At 36.4% G+C, this 16,078-nt stretch overlaps 1 protein-coding gene across 6 annotated transcripts in view; it reads left to right on the top strand.

Moving 5' to 3' along the window:
• Positions 1-16,078, top strand: part of CSMD1 (CUB and Sushi multiple domains 1) — a 1,090,193-nt gene that overhangs the window by 378,845 nt on the left and 695,270 nt on the right. The window lies entirely within an intron of this gene.

The raw sequence follows: 16,078 nt of genomic DNA, 5'->3' as shown, positions 1-16,078 counted from the left end.
GTGCACAATGGGGGAATTAGCTCATTCACAGCACTTTTACCACAGATGATGTCGGATGCTGCCTCCTGGAGGATGAGGAGGGATACAGTGAACATGGTCAGATCATGCTGGCCAAAGTCAGAAAATAGGCTGTAGAACTGCTGAGCTTCCTAATTGATGTGGTAGCCACAATGTTTGCTCATTCAAAATTTAAAATAGTAATGGGTATATAAGAGCTGAATTTTATTGATCTTGTCTGTAGAGAAACAACAAGGACATATTTCTCAATTTCTACTGTCAGAAATAGAAGGGGCCTAAATTGCCATGATTTGGTAGAAAGGTTTTGAAAAACAATAGGTGCATTGTGTAGGCAACCCTTTCAAAAAGCCGTATATGAAAAAAATATGTATATTTTGTGACATAATTTTTGTTAAAATCAGTGATTCTTGAAGTTGAATCTCTAGTAAATATGTTTTTAATAAAACTTACTAGCTTTCCAGTCACAGAAACTGGAATGTTTGTATGCTTTTGCATCTTAGGAAAAAGGGAGGAGTTGATGTCTCAGGGGAAAAAAAAAATTAGAATATTGTATTTTTTCTTTGTTTCTCTATATAAATATCTCGATTTAAAACCTACACTTGAAATTGGATTATTCTGGGAAATCACCTGCCACATGAGACATCTTGAAATAAGGTGGTTTTTTAAATTTCTGTTCCAGTGCACAACAAAAGTATATTTCAGGGATACAAATTTGCAAGATATGGCAAAACTTTGTTGTTTTCCCTCTGGAATATAGCGATTATAAAGAATGGTTTCAATTATTTTAAATTCATAGATTCTAAATTGTGTTTCCTTACTCCTCTTTCTACAAGTGAAAACTTGTTTGAGGATAAAATATAGTATCGAATAAAGAGCAAAATAAATATATTTTTATTTATTTGAAAATTATAAGCATAGAACAAGGTACAGAAAGAAAAAGTCAACTCAATTTCTATTTTTTTGAAAATATTATTATTAAAAATGATCTTAAGAGCAACTCATTGTGCAGAATTCTATAGTTCTTCTGATAGTAGCTGAGTTACTGGCAGGAAGGTGCACACCAGAGGAATTTAACCCAATGTGGACCAGGTTTTGCCTTGTACACAAAACTTTATGAGAGCCCACAAGCAAACAAACCAGTGAGCAGTGAATTATAACATTCACTTATAGAGTTTTCACAAGCATTAATCTAATATTCTTTACCAAGTGTTAGACCAGCAGATTTTTAGTGACATTACATGTGTAACAGTAGGAAATAACAGCACTAACAACCATTGAGTTACTTTGATTCTGTAAGGTTGGTGTTCAGTGGACCAATGACACAGGAATTGCACAGGAGCAGAACTTGCTGGTCTTGTACCCTCCCAGCAATGTAGGAGGCAATACAAAGGGGGGGGGGGAAATGAACAAATAGGTGCCATGAAATAAGCCCCTAGTAGGTTATTATAGATTTTCCTCTGAATTCACGAATAGATTTGAAAAGATTCTTTGACATTTTGCTCTGTGGAGTGTTTCCTTTGTACAGGAAAAGATAAGTTACATTTTGTGGTTAATGCTCGGTAAACTTGAGCTGAGGAAATGGACATGAAAGGACTACAAAGAACAAAGCTAGTGTTCTGGTAACTGTATAGAAATGTGATGTGTAAAAATGTATTTCAGTGAACAATATGATTATTTCCACAAGAACCTCAGTGTTGGCCATGCATATATAAATTGTCTCCATTATTATGACGTTATCTTTGTCTATTAATAACACAAAACTGCATTGCACATAAAAAAAAAGATCAAATTAGTATCTTATGACTCTTTCTATTTGCCTATCACTGCTGCAATTAATCTCCAGTGTCTAGAAGATATAGAAGATAATATAATATAGGAATGACTGCATAGTGCTGTATCATACAGCGTAGAAGTCTCCAATCTAGTGGTGGGCTCAAACAGGAAACCTGCTTGTGCCCAAAGTGCAGCTGTGCAGGTCTGAGCCTGACCTAACAAACTCTGTTCCAAAAATACTGGCAAAGTACTGAGGAGAGGAGGGGATCAAAGGAGCACATCAAATTAAACTGTAATATTGCTTTCAAACCTAAGCTGATTTATTTAGAGCTAGCTTTGATGTATTTGCACTCATAAGTATAGCTCCAGAAAGTTTTCGTACATTAGTAACTAGAAAGCTCATCATATATCATACAAATTTTTTAGTGTTTAGAGAAGTCCTAAATAAAGGATGTTTATTGACTGCTATGAATCCACAACACAGACTGCTTATTAAACTGGTAAAAGACAAGTTTATGGGAAATCTTAAAATACTTTACTAAAATTGTGTTAATTCTAATTGTGAGCAAAAAATGTTTTAAAGTTTTAAAGGGTTTTTTGGGGGGATGTGTTGTTTTTTTTCTTTAACAGGAAACTGAGGTTTTGGAGTTCTCATTACTGGCACAGAGTAAATGACAGACTCAAAGCTCATTTAGTTTTCTTTAAATAAAGCATAGCAGCTTGTATACAGCACATGGGGTCTCAGGTCCAGTTCATACTATTCCATAGAGCTTGTTTTAGTTTATAGCTAATAAAGCAGTTCTGCAGAGTGAGAAAATATAAAATGAAGGAGAAAAAAACCACCCAAACCTAACAACCAGTGACAGATCCTCAAAATGAATAAGGTCTGAGTTGCTGAAGTGTGCTGTCTACCTAATGCTTTGTACTGGAGTGATGCCAAATGCTGCAAAAATCTGATTAATTTAAAATGACAAGCATCAATATCCTAAAGCTAGTTGCTTAAGAAAAAAATATGTAATACTTCCTTAATGGTTTAGTTATTTATTTCATGGTTTAAGATCATACTTTCCAAAACCAATAGTTTTTAGATTTCATGAATTTAAAGTATTTAGTGAATTTAAAAAAAAAAAAAGTAGTTTGAATGGACAAGTGGACAATAATGGAAGGAAGTGTCTTGCAGAGAAGTGACTTTAAACCCATAAATACTGTAGGCTAGATAGTAACTTATTAATTAATATAAGTAGTAACCTAGGTACTAGTGAGGAAAAAAGAAAGACAATAGATCATTATATGAAGCTGATGAAGCTCATTAATATGTCACATATGAGCATTGCCTAGGAAGAACTTGCTGAACATGTCCTTTTTTCTGGCAATGTTGCTGAAAACCACATGGGCCATAATTAAAGCTGGGTCACAAAGGAGAGAAACACTTGTTTTAATCATTAGGCTATTTAGATTTGCACAAATAAGTAAATCAAATGTTATTGTATAAATGGCAAAAGTAAACCTTTTCAGTGCAGCCTAAATCTGAAAAACATTTCCCTTTAATTGTTTTGTGTGAACTACTGACATATAATCAATTAAGTGCTCTGCTGAAAACAAACAAAAAGCCATCGTAACTATTCCTGTATATCTTTACTGTATTACCATAGTATTTACCTTGGAGGAAAAAAAATAATCTTGTTTTTTACTAACATTGTTATTACCAACAATCACTTCCAAACTACAGAAAAAGTTATGAAGCCAACTTGTTGAAAGTAACAAATAGCACCAGTAGATGGCCATTAACAGCATCTTTGTGCTTTTATGTCACACATGAATTCTACCACCAAGTTTGCTTTTTTTTTTTTTTGTGCTGGCAGCATAAAGTTCTTTCAGTTTAGATTATTTACAGGAAAAAATGCAGTAACCTTAGTTTACTAACATAGTCTTTCAGACTGTGGAGTATTGCACAGTGTTCCTCAGTCTTGCTCCACTACTCTTCCAAATTGATTCACCATTAGAAAGCTTGTTAATGGAAACACGGGATCAGGTGATGAAAGCACACATTCAGATCTTGAGCACATGTATTTATACACAAGACCTGTGAAAAACCTTTAGATAGCAGAGCATTCTTAGCAATAGAGACTGATATACAAAGAAATCAAGACATATCTGTATCTGAGCAGATGTGATCCACCTAATGTTAGGGTTCTTTAATCAACAGTTTCAATTCTCTTGAATAAAATTGTACAGACTTAATGTGTTGGTTATATTTGTAGGAAAACAAACCCAAAACCTACTCATTTTGGGAACTGCACAGACAGGTCAACACTTCTTGGCTTTTAATCAACATTCTCTAAATAATGCTGGAGCACAGACAAGTACCTAGAGGACTGGTCTCAGATGCAGTATTTTCTTTATTACTAGCAAGGACTTTCACTCAGCAATACTTGGTATTAATCATGACATTAACATATTGCTCTATCTTATCATTCAATCCTCTGCACGTTGCCATTGCGGTATTATCACTCCAGGCAGGTTGCTTTGACCAACTGTAGCTGAAGGAAAGTCACCCAGTGGTCACTTTCAATCCCTTCTGATTCCAACAAGTCTGTATCATGTTCATATTTCAGTCACGTTCTGTGTTTGGAATGTGTACATTGAACAGCTCACCAGGCAGTCCTTGCCCGGAGTGTTGAGGGAAATGTGGGAATGTACCATCTCACTCCAGTACACTGAAAGGCAATCTAGACAAAAAAGCTTGTGGAGTTCACCACACTGTATCTTTCAGATGAGAAAATGAGGTGTCCAGACCTATATAACATGAACATACCTACACACACAGTTTAGCATAGTCATACCTTATTCTTGGAAGAATGAAATCGTAGGATAGAAGGCAATCTGGACTGGCAGAGCTGTTGGAGGAAAAGGCATAAACACCATGTGTTTGACTAACCATTAACTGTTAAGGCAGAGGTACAGGATGGAGGGGATTGGAAGGCTTTCGAAATGTATAGGATGATCATATTGTTTATGTGCTTTACTTACTCCCTGACTCAAGAAATTACTTATTCCCTTGTATTCTTCTTACGAGGTACCTGTCTTATAGCATACTTTTTCATGTATTTTGATCAAAACAAATCTTTCATTTCAAAGCTTTGGAATTGGAGGATTGGGGGGGGAAAAAGAAAAGAAATATTTAAAAACCTGCTGATGTTAAAACTTTTCAGCAAATTGAAAACTGGAAAAGCACTTGTCACATCATTTAGGGGTTTTGATCCATAATTTTGTTTATAGAGGATACTTCCTTAGTGATGTTTACCTAGACTTTGAGTGATCTGTTACCTCGAGTCTTAGCAAAAGTTGCTAGGAACAAGAAGTCTTTTTAGGACGTGAAATTTAGCCAGTACTTTTTACTGGTAAGCATAAGAAGCTAATACTGGGTTTTGACTGATTCAGTCTATGAACCTTATAATAATACGTCCCTTGCAAAAAACACAGTTTAACAGGTGGACTGAAATCTATCACCTTTGATACTGAATATAGAATAAAAGTGCTAAACTTTGTCTTATTCATAGAAGTAGCCTTAGAAGTTAAGTGATAAATGTACCTGTGAAAAAAAGCTCTGCATCCACAAGTAGCTAAGTCAATATAGTTTGGGGTAAAAGCTAATCTTAACCATTGTATCTACTTTACTTATGAGACACCCAGTAAAATTCACTTAAAACGTTATTGGATATGCTCCTTTAAAACATAATATGAAGGTTGAATAAAGGTACTAATTTACAAGATTTTAATGAAAGAACACTGAATATCTTTATAAATAAACCAATTACTTGTTTTCTTTTTCAAGAATTTAAAGAGTTAATTTACTGAATTTGAGTGTGAGAAATGAAGGGCAGCATACAAATGTTTACTATGTGAAATACTGTTTAGAGAATACTTTTTGAGCTATTAAAGAGCCAAAATATGCTACTGCTGCATGCAGATTTGTATATACAGTGCTTTAAAAGAATTACAAATCTGTAAATGATAATGCTAGATGATGGACTGATGCAGAGAAGTCAGATCTTGTCTGTGATTCCATCCACAAAATAATGAAATCTGTAACTGATATCAAAGTCTTCTGAAGGTGTGTAACAGTTGTTTTAGTGATCTGGTAAAATGTGAGAATTGTTTTCTACTTAGATTTTACTGCTATATACTACATTACAGCCAGTGATTGAAAGCAGACACTAACATGTTCTGGAGAAAATTGTAATCAGAAATGTTCTTTCTTGGTATTTCATTATCATGCATCTCTGTTCTCTAACAGTTTAATTTACCATTCATTTTCCCCTATTTTCTAGTAACCTAATTTAATTACAAAACATATGCACACTTCTGTAAATGCTATAAAGTCATCACGCTGCCCTATTATTTTCTGCCATTATTTTTAACCTAGTGGGTTTTTTTCTAGATGTTATAAATTCAGTGCACAGAGAAACACCATTGAACTGCAAGGAAGTTGAAGTGTTTTAAAAACTGTTTTGTTTCCACCAAACAAGGGTACTAAGTTAATATATAGAGGACACAGAATAAAGCTCATTAAATTCCACTTCTCTAAACAACCTTTTGGTACTCAAGTAGTCAATAAGGGTTTTACAGAGACCTTATGGATATGTCCCTGCAAACAGAAGACAGCTCATTATGCTTGTGCTTGGAGCTCACTGGCTGTGAACTCTGTAGTTCAGAAGCTATAGTTCTAACTCTAGGCAAAAGAAAGTTTTTAAAAAGCCCTGTTTGGCCATCTCTGTAAACATACAATTAGCTATTGATTCCTCAAGGAAGCCTACCTGCAATCTAGGTACTCTGAACTCCTAATCTATAATAATGGCCAGTCTTCGCGAGCGAAGATTTGGGAAAGGTCATTAACCCTTCGAGCCTGCGCAGTGGATTTTTTAGGTGAGACACAGCGTGCGCTGAACTGAGCCCACCCTTTAATCCTGAGGTTCATCTGCCGGGGCCGAGCAAGCTTGGACAGTGGCAGTGAGGTCCCCAGGACATAGGTTTGTTTAGAGTGACCTTCTCTTAGATGGATTGCCTTACAGGGCTGACGAGCTCCATCTGCCCGGGGGGCTGGGAATCGAACCCGGGTCGTAGCGGTGAAAGTCCTGCACCCTAACCACTAGACCACCAGGGGCCCCCACTCCTAATCTATTCCTGTTCCAAAGTGCAGGTATCCAAATTATCTTATCTGTGCTTCACAAATTCTGGAGGATTGCAAGTGCTGGCAGCCAGCACACTCACGATAACATAAAGGTTCCATCACATGAGTTCTAGAGTTTAGAATGAATGTATCTCTTTTGCACCTTTTTTGCATAACCTAGTTGGTTTTGTCAGGATGTGCCTACTAAAATCTTGACAAAGTGTTTTGAGTAATGAAGTGTTTTTAGGTCTACTTTAAACCCATTGATTAAATGGAAGATGGTCTCACACCTCTTTCTCACAAAGTCTTTTATTAAGGGTTGCAATAGAGGTGATATGCATCTCAGGTGCTATTTAAATGTCCCTTATATAAGATTCTTAGCTATTCTTGTTGTGAAAGTGTTCTGGTTTTCACACTTGGACATTTACTCACCCATAGAGAAGGGTGAACATAGCTGCCTCTGTGGTGAAGTGGATTAGGACATACATGTGAAGACAGTGTTCAGGTCCTCACAGTAAATAGATGCTCATTAAATACAAAATAGAGAGACTTATCGATTACTTTTAAATACAAGTGGTTGGGTACTCTCTTGGAAGTTCAACTGCCTCATATAATAAGGCAAAAGAGGCACCTTGGAGTTGTTCGTTTTGGTTTTGTTTTTTTCCCCTCCCATTATATAACTGAATGGGTTGGCCATTGAGTTCCTGGGCTTGAATATGGGATGTATTTTCACTTTTTGAAGTCTCTGAGGAAGTACCGGTTGGTGTAATCACTTAATCCTAGACGTGATTCATGTCTGTGAAAACATAAGGGAAGGAGACGGTTCATTCCAGTCTTCTTTTTTTACAGAAATTCTTGTCAAGATTTCTGTCCACTAAGCTTTGGTATCTTCCTGCTCAGTATTGTTAACCTCTTCCCATACTTAACATACTAATCTTTCTCATGAGCTGTATAAGATATTTAGGTACCTTAAATATGGCTGAAGATTACAGTTGTCACAGGGTACCAGTGGCCTTGCAGTAACAAAACCAAGCCTTTTTTTTTGAAGGTGGCTGTAAAATGAGTTTGATCCAGTTCTCATCGAAGAGTGGTAATGCATATATTAAGCCTGGATTTCAGAATTCAGCTTCCAAATACAAATCTGCTGAAAAACTACACATTTGTCTGCCTCATAATAACTAAATTTTAAATCCTGATGTTGGAACTGACTTCTAAGTAGACCCTAAGATCATCCCTAGCTTTTAGTAAGTTACATCTACTGGGATACTGTGCAGTATTGTAGTGTGGCGTGCTTTGCAAATGTAGTGAAGTCAACCTGAGACCTCACTACAACATTGAGCTTAAATCTGTGTTGACAAATGCAGAGACTGTAAGAGTGTTTTTTGACTTATATATAGGTGGATTAACAAAGAGCCTATTTTATAAACTGAGGAGATTCTGACAACAACATAATAAGCAACAAAGGATTACTAATGCAATATGTATTATACTCCTGGTCATACTTTGAATTTTTTTCGTTTAATGAATTAGGCCATATTGTGTACATATTTCAGCCTACTCATTTTTTTCTTCACGTGACTTTATTAGAAATTTATACAGACTTATTTCCATCTTCTTTTTAATTATTCTTTTTTTTCTCTTTTTAATTTTTTAAGTTCCTATGCAGTATTTTTTCTTGGTTATTTGTAGTTGTTATTTGAAGATGGGAAATTTTTTGATTGCTTGTTTGCTCATTAAATTTCTTTTACTAAGTATTATACCTACCAGACAAATCTTGCCATTATAATACTCATATAATACTATTAAGCTTACTAAAATATTGAGTAAACATTAAATTATCTTTCCCATGTGCTGGAACAGTGAATTTGAAGCATGGAGGAATAAAAGTCTTGTCACAGTCTTGTCATGCCATACCTAAAAAGTTCTATCACTACCTTAGTGCAAATACTGTTCTTGCAAGAGATTCTTCCAGGATCACAAGCACTGATATGTTTCTTTATCCCAAAGTTTATTTATCATGTTTTTAATTTAACTCACAGTGCTTTAATAATATCATAATAATATCTATATGAAAATAGCTAAATCAGTACAGCGTGAGTCTTCCTAGACTCCCACTTACAACTGACCTCACTTCACAGAACAACCTACCTGCTGAAGAAAATTAACTAGAGTTCTAAAGCATTGAATGTAATTTGGCCACATCATTCTTGGATGATGGTCATACTGAAAGATTTGTCATATTTCCCTATGTGAAATATGGGAAGCTCCATGAAGCTGAAGAGATGACACGATTTTTCTTCATTTGAAGTCATATACCTCCCACTCTTCACGAATACTGAATCTAAAAATTATAGTTGTGTAATTTTGAAGATTTTTTTTTGCTCAAATATAATTCAAATGTGAATGACAGAAGATTTTCTTTTTCCTGTCGGTGTCATCATTAATACACCTGCTGGTGACATTCTTGAATAAAAAAGTCACCATTGTTTCATGAGGAGTTTCTTGCTTGTCTCTCAGAGACTACAAAACTAGGTTGTTTGATCTTCCGTTTGTGCTTGCCATGATTAGCACTTGACCTGACAGTACTCCAAATTATTATATTTCTTCTTTAACAGATCTGAAAAAGCCATTAAATCTTATTTCTTGAAGCTTTGACAGAAAAATATGGGTTGTGTCACTGGATTTTTGAAGTTCACTTTGAACAGAAATTAAGGCTGCCATTAATCTCTGTAACACTGAAACTTAATTCAGATAATTCTGTCTAAAGAGATTGGCTAGGTTGCTAGAAAACAGATAGGACTAATACTGTGTGAGAGATTAGATTGTACCCTGAATTTATTTATTTTAATAAACACTGATGAGTTGTCAGAAGGATTTCTATAGCTCTAAAAGTTATTGTGCCAGCAGATGTGCCTGTCTTCTTTCTTCTTATGCTTTTCAGGATCTGTGAGTAGGTTGTAGAGAATTACTACGCAGAAAGATCTGAATGGTGATCCAAGTACTTTCCATGTATGTAAGGAAACTAGAGATAAAGCATTCTTATGTTTTCACAAGACAATGGAAAGATCATTTTGTATAAGCAATGTGTTCTTCTGTCTTGCATCAATATTGAGGAATCAGGACTTGGCAGAAAACATCACTCCTTACAGTGAAACTTTTCATGTTAAAACTTATTTTTCTAAGTACATGGTAATGTTATACACCCGATAGGAGGTCAGCTGAATTTGGCAGAACACACATAAAACTTTGCTTTTGTCCTCGGTTTTGAACTAAAGAAGAAAAAGGTGAAGAATTATGAGCAAGTTGCTTATGGAAATGCTCTGTATTGTACAACTTCATAGCACTGCAAATTTCTAAAGAGTTCACAGTGAGTTTATCTAAAATTTCCCTCCAGACTAGCAGGGTGTGAATTGTCTTTCAAAGAGATTTATCCTATTGAAGAAATTAGTTTCTTTATTGACTTAGGTTAGTACTCTGATTATCTCTTGTGCCAGATTCTTTTATCTCGTAAAGGCTTCACATTCAAAGGAAGTAAATTATGATCTATAACTGGATACTAAATTTTTATGTGGTTTTGTTTCTGACAAAAACAGTAGAGAGGAAGGAGAATACATCAGCAGATGTGACGTGTGATGTAAATCCTAAATTGGGTCATTTAATGAAGTAATCTATCAGAATAATGGCACAGTGACAGTCATGTATTTTGTGATGATGTTAACTTATAAATGTCAATCACTTCTTTCTCTACGCTGAATCATGTAAACAGAAAATGTGTAATAGTAGTACCTGAGTCTTCAATGTCTGAATGTGAGAAATGTAAGCCTTAAGAGCTTCTTCAACTTGAACATTGTCCTAGCTACCATTATGAATTCCAGAGATACATACTTTTAGTAAAGCATATAATTTTTTCCTAAGCTTTGCCAGATGTCTCCTGAATAAAGCATTTATTAAGTAGTTTGTATCACAAATAGGAAGTTTGTTTTATAACATATTTTATGTTGGGAATCCAAGACATTGGGATTGTTAAGGCATTTCAACATAATTGTATAACACCTGCACCAAACTGCAAATTAATATGCTGTAATTGCAATAGTGATACCAGGAGCATATGGGACTGCCACTTATATTGCTGTTCGTGCTTAATTTGGTGAAGATAAGTGTAAGTGTAGAAAAGACTAACATAGACCCACCACCTCATAGTTTTCAGCCTATACTCTGCATCACATATAAAGAGAAGTAATCTTGAGAAGTTGATCATCAAATACAACCTCTTTCAGAGTAAAAAAAATGTTCATTTCAGTACACTGAAATTGGAGCAAGTGTTATAGAAGGATGGATGAACATAGAGGTCTGGCTGATATCCGAAGTAAAAAAGAACTATGAAGTAGGTGGGAGCTGGGACAGACTATTTGAGACTACCTATACCCTGAGACTAGCTCAGTTGGTTAGAGTGTGATGTTAATAATGCCAGGGTTGTGGATTTGATCACTGTATGGGCCATTCACTTCAGAGTTGGACTTCATGATCCTTGTGGGTCCCTTTCAACTCAGAATATTCTGTGATAATTCTGTGAAGAATGCTAAAAACATTTCTCATTCATTTAGGAATGGAGTCAAGAAAACCAAAACTCACCTAGAGGTGAAACTAGTGAGATACCTGAGGGATATCCAGAAGGGCTTCTGTGAGTGAAACAGAAGCAAAAAGTAGGCTAAGGAGAATGTGGGTCCTCTTCTCAGCAAGACTGGGGACTTACTGACAAATGACAGGGAAGAGGTTAAAAAATAGAAGAGAGTAGCATAGCATAGCATATTTCAGTTGGAAAGGACCTAAACCAATCCTCTAGTGCAATTGCCTGACCAGTTCAGGACTGACAGTTAAAGCTTTGTCGAAATGCCTCAAACACTGACAGGCTTGGGCCATTGACCACCTCTCTAGGTATCCTATTCCAGTGTCTGACCATCCTCTCAGTAAAGAAATGTCCAGTCTAAACCTCTCCTGATGCAGCTTTGAACCATTCCCCCCCATTCTGCCACTGGATACCAGGAAGGAGAGATCAACATCTCCCTCTCCACTTCCCCTGCTCAAGAAGCTGTAGAGAGAAATGTCATCGTCGCTCATACTCCCTTTCTCCAAACTAGACAAACACAAAATCATCACCTGCTCCTCATAGGACTTGCCTTCCAGCCTTACACCAGCTTTGTTGCCCTTCTCTGGATGCAACCTTCACATCCTTCTTAAATGCTGGGGCCCAGAATTGCACACAGTTCTCAAGGTGAGGCCGCACCAACACTGACTACATTGGGATAGCCACCTCTTTTGGCCAGCTGGCGATATTGTGTTTGATGCAGGATGGGATTTGCCCTCTGGGCTGCCAGGGCACTGCTGACTCATACTGAGCCCTCTGCTGACCAGCACCCTCAGATCCCTTTCTGCAGGGAAAGCCTTTCTCGAGCCACTTCTTTCCCAGTTTATACTTGTCCATGGCATTACTCAATCCCAGGTGCAGAATCCGGCATTTTGACTTGTTAAATTTCATCCCATTAATCATTACTCAATGATTCAGTCTATCTAGATCTCTCTGCACCTTGCAGTTTGGAATCATCAGCAAACTTGGTAATGGTGCATTAAACTCCTGCATCCAGATCGTTGACAAATGTACTGAACATAAGTGACTTTAGAACTGAATGCTGAGGAATGCTGCTGGTGCCAAGTCACCAGGCAGATGTAGCCCCACTCACTGTAACTCTTTGAGCTCTGCCCTTTAGCCAGTTCATGCAGTGTACTGTGAATCTAATGAACTCTGCTATTCAACCAGTTCTTTACCCAGCATGCCATGAACCTGCTCATCTCACAGGACAACTTGTACAGAAGGGTGCTGTAAGGATAGTATCAAAAGCCTTAATAAAATCAGAAAAACTGCATCCACCGCCTTCGCTTCATCCACTATATAGATGACTTTATTAAATTAGTTAAACAGGACTTGCACTTTGTGAACCCATGCTGACAGTGCCTTATGATTGCATTTTTGGTTCACTTTTCACAGTTAAGGTTTGCCCTCATGTTTCTCAGGTCCCTGAGACTCCTGACAGAGACTGTGGGAGTGAGGTGGTACCTATAGTAAAGTCACAGGGATCATTTAAGTTAAATGGACACATATAAGTCCATGGTATGACATGAGGTGCACTTCTGATGGTGTAAAGAAGCTGTTTGGTGTTGTTGTGAGACTGCATTCTACCATCTGCAAAAGCTTATGGCAACTGTGGAAGGTTCCTGATGACTGAAAAAAGACAAAAACCCACTTTCATTTTCAATAGGGGCACTAAGAAGAATCAATCAAACTGTCAGCCTCACTTCAATCCCTGGGAAAGTTGGGAAGGTTGTACAATGTCTTCTTATGTATGAATAGGAAGAAGGTGATTGAAAACAGCCATCAGAGATTTACTAAGAGTAAATCATGCCTGACCAAAACCATTGCTTTCTGTGGGGTAACTGACACTGTGGACAAGGGTAAAGCAGTGGATGTTATATATCTTGACACTAGCAAGGCCCTTGATATAGTCTCACATAATCTCTTTTTGACTGAATTGGAAAGATATGGGCTAAATAGATGAAAAGTAAGGTGAGTGGACAGCTGGCTGGCCTGCTGGAATGAAAGAGGTGTAATTGGTATTGCAAAATCCATCTGGTGTCCAGTAACCAGGAGCATCACTCAGCAGTCAGTTCTGAAACCAACACAATTAAATGCCTATTTTAATGATTTGGATGAAGGAATGGAGTACACATTTGGTAAGTTTGTGGACAATATCTGATTGACAGTGCCAGGGAGCAGCAGCTGATCCATCAGAGTGACCTGGACTAGTTGGAGGAATTGATTAGCAGGAATGTCATGAAGATCAATAAGAGCAGTTGCAAAGTCTTGCGTCAATGATGGGGCATCCCTTTTCAACAGTATAGGTTGGGGGCTGACTGTCAAAGAAGAAGCTCTGCAGAAGAGGGGATAGGATCACTTTATGTATAAGGAAGGGCTGAGAAGGCTGGACCTGCTGAGCTTTAAGAGAAAGTAAATAGGAGACCTTGTTGCTATATGACCACCCAGTTGGAGCGTACAATGAAGATGGAACAAGACTATGTGGAGGTGCACAGCAACAGGATGAGAAACAACAGATGCAAGCTGAAATGTGGGAAATTCCAATTAGATAAAATAAAATAAAAAACTAATTCCATGAGGGCAGTTAAATGCTGGAACAAGTTGCCCATCTTTGAAGATGTTCAAGGCTGTACTGGATACAGCCCTTAGCAACCTGATCTAAATACTTTTAGTAGGGAATTGGACTGGGTGACCCTCAGAGTTTCCTGTCAGAACACAAATTTTCATTTTTTCTTTAGTTCTTTCAATAGGAAGAACTTTTGAACAAGGAGGTAGTTTTTCCTTCAGTTCTCAAAATGCTATTGACAGAAATGTAGTAATTTTCCAGGGATTGATCTCAGTCCATATTGTGAGATACTGGCTGTCATAGTGATTTTAACACAGGATCAAACTCTGTAGGTGCTCAATTTGAGACTATTTAGACTTGAAGCATAAAATATTTACTATTCAAGATAAATGTGTCAAACATTTATCCATGAAAATTAAAGTTCCTTTTGGTAGTGGAACTTTTTTTGAGAATTGAGCATATTTTTATAAGTAATTTAAGGCTACACTTCTGAATGTAACATTTTCCTCATTTTATTTGCAGAAAATATTGAACAACTAACTGTATTTATTGGATTTAATGTTGTTTTTAGAAATGTTGTGTTTATTACATATACATTTTTGCATATATGAAAATTTCTTTACTCAGTGTGATTTTCTTCATGGTGTCTTGTGGAATGTTTGAAGTAATCAATAGTTATAGAATTCTGTGCTGTATAGCTTATAATTTGAAAATCACTACTGTAAAGCACTCCAAATAAATAGATGTTGTCCACATAGACAGCTTATCTGATGCTTATCAATATCAGCTTGTTCTCCTGATTTTCTAGGAACATTAACACTACATCTAATTTCCTCCGTGGAACAATTTCTATCCCAGTTTAAAACACTAAGTATTATCTGTCACAGTTATTTGTTTCTTAGCTAGTGTATTTCTTAGCAAAATGCTCAGTATTCCTGAAATGTTCACGTTGAGCTTACTTTGGGTGACACATGGTACAACTTGTAATGTATTGCATAGATTCACAGCAGTAGCATTATTGTTTCTTTTTATATCAGTAATACTGAGGTTTTAGTTCTCTAACTCCAGTCTTGCAATTTTCAGTTATTGCTGTTTAAAGGTTTAATCTTTAGCTGTTAAATCACTTAAGCAGTATTGCTTCTACCTTTAGGAACCCACTTTTGCTATTGCTGTTGCTGACTCAGCCTGACTAGCAACAGTTGTGACTTCATACTCTGTTAGGTATGGTTCAAGGAGTCCAATGTAATATGTAATTGAACTCTTTGCAAAGTGCTATCAAATAAATAATTTGCTACATTTTCAAATTTATGTGTATCTAAAATTTCTTGAAAAGTAAGGATATTGATCAACCCAGTTCTGTCCATTTTCAAAAACTTTATAGCAATAAACTGTAATGTATGTGTTCAGCACAGAAACATTAACTAAGTCTGGGAGAACAGTGTCATATTTCTCAGCAGCCAGAAGAAATGTAGAACTCTATGATCTTTCTAAAGAATACAGTATATAATCAGAGAAACGTTTCTTCAGAAATCTCTTTAACAATAATTACAGGCATGGATATAGTTATGGGTTGTGCAGGTATTGTCTTCAGCATTTTTCAGGTCTATTTTTAGTTTATCTGATGATTACACAGCAGTTGGTGTGAAATCTAGCCAAAGCTATAATAAATCAAGATGGTACCCCAGACACCCAAGAGATGTGAACCACTCCTGAGGGATTTCATCTTTAATTCAGCATTGATCACTTTGTGATGCTATGGAAATTAGGCTAAAATATAGAAGAATAAATAGGTCTTCCATAGCGTTTAAAGAAAACAGAGAGATCATACATATTAGAAGATTCAGACTCCTCTTTTTCTCATCTTTTTATTTTAACTCCTGTCAACATAGAGTGGAGTAATGAA

This window comes from Lepidothrix coronata, unplaced genomic scaffold, assembly GCF_001604755.1.
Source record: "Lepidothrix coronata isolate B3197 unplaced genomic scaffold, Lepidothrix_coronata-1.0 Scaffold45, whole genome shotgun sequence".
NCBI classification, from domain to species: Eukaryota; Metazoa; Chordata; class Aves; order Passeriformes; family Pipridae; genus Lepidothrix; species Lepidothrix coronata.
Note: the sequence above shows the minus strand (reverse complement) of the source record. Positions and strands in the feature narration are given on the sequence as shown.